Below are 1,997 nucleotides of genomic sequence, written 5' to 3'. Positions count from 1 at the left end.
TAACACAAAGTTATTCACTGCAGTACTGTTACAGCAAAAACAAAAGTACCCCAGAAATAAACAATTTAAATAATCATCAGTAGATATAAGGGCCTTGTTCAACAAATAACAGTAAATTCACAGAATGGAAGCTATAAAATCATTCAAAAAGAACCAGGTCACTGTGTTCAGGCTACTTGAACATTATCAAAGAGACAGTGCAAAGTGAAAAGAGCAGGGACTATAACATAGTATGCAGAGTGTGCTACCACTTGTGTAAAAGAAATGGAGGCGGGGGGCGCCTGGGTGGCTCAGTCGGTTAAGCATCTGTCTTCAGCTCAGGTCATGATCTCAGGGTTCTGGGATGGAGCCCCACATCAGGCTCCCTGCTCAGCGGGAAGCCTGCTTTTCCCTCTCCCTCTGCAGCTCCCCCTGCTTGTGCTCTCTCACACTCTTTGTCAAATAAATAAATAAAATCTTAAAAAAAAAAAAATAGAGGCGGGATTTTGTTACATATATCATCTCTGTTAGGCTGTACAAGAGATATTGATAATTTTTGTTGCATCAGGATGAGAACTGGATGGCTTGGAGGAGAGGAGTTTTTTTTTTTTTTTTTTAAGATTTTATTTATTTGACAGAGAGAGACACAGCCAGAGAGGGAACACAAGCAGAGGGAGTGGGAGAGGGAGAAGCAGGCTTCCCGCTGAGCAGGGAGCCCGATGCGGGGCTCGATCCCAGGACCCTGGGATCCTGACCTGAGCCGAAGGCAGACGCTTAACGGCTGAGCCACCCTGGTGCCCCGAGGAGATTCTTTTATTGAGTACATTTTGGGGACTTTTGAATTTTCAACCATAACAATGTTGTACTTACTCAAAACATTAATTTAAAAATTTTGTAAATAAAAAATTTCCAACCCTGGGGAGCCTGGGTGGCTCAGTCGGTTAGGCGTCTGTCTTTAGCTCAGGTCATGATCCTAGGGGAGTCCTGCAGCAGGGAGCCCGCTTCTCCTTCCTTCCCTTTGCCTGCTGCTCTCTTTGCTTGTGCTCTCCCTCTCTCTGTCAAATAAATAAATAAAATCTTAAAAAAAAATTTTCCAACCCCATTATAAACACTTGCTTCAAGTATTAAAAAATATAAGTATTAGGGGCGCACGGTGGGCTGTCAGTAGAGGCTGCAACTCTTGATCTCAGGGTTGTGAGTTTGAGCCCCACATTGGGTGTAGAGATTACTTAAAAATAAAATCCTTTTTAAAAAATGGAAGCATTGGGCGCCTGGGTGGCTCAGTCGTTAAGCATCTGCCTTCGGCTCGGGTCGTGATCCCAGGGTCCTGGGATAGAGCACCACACCGGGCTCCCTGCTCGGTGGGAGGCCTGCTTCTCCCTCTCCCACTCCCCCTGCTTGTGTTCCCTCTCTCACTGTCTCTCTCTGTGAAATAAATAAAATCTTAAAAAAAAAAAAAAGGGAAGTATTGTGGGTGCCTGGGTGGCTCAGCGGGTTAAGCGTCTGCCTCTGGCTCAGGTCATATTCCCAGGCTCCTGGAACAGAGCCCTGCATTGGGCTCTATGCTCAGCATGGAGCCTGTTTTTCCCTTTCCCTCTCCCTCCGCCCCACCGCCTGCTCTTTCTCTCTCTCTCAAATAAATAAATAAATAAATAAATAAATAAATAAATAAATAAATAAATAAAATCTTTTAAATTAAAAAAATGGAGGTATTAAACACATACAATACTCGATCATAAATTTCAGTTAAAATTAATATGCTATATTTATTTGATAAATAGTAATTTTGTCTTTTTAGAATTTAGAATGGCTTTTGAAAGATAACTTGAATAATCTAAGCACATCTCAAATTTTAAAAGGCAGAGAAAATTGTACCACTAATATTCTCCCACTGAAAAGCATTTTCAAGAAGGACTTACTCAACATTTCTCCCATTTACTCTCTCCTACTTCCTCAATTTATTTAAAGCTACAAGTGCTGCCTGTCAGAAGCAAACCAAAGCAATGCCACAGGAAGCA

Source organism: Mirounga leonina, unplaced genomic scaffold (assembly GCF_011800145.1).
Source record: "Mirounga leonina isolate KUSES-001 unplaced genomic scaffold, KU_Mleo_1.0 Mir_82, whole genome shotgun sequence".
Classification (NCBI taxonomy): domain Eukaryota; kingdom Metazoa; phylum Chordata; class Mammalia; order Carnivora; family Phocidae; genus Mirounga; species Mirounga leonina.
Note: the sequence above shows the minus strand (reverse complement) of the source record.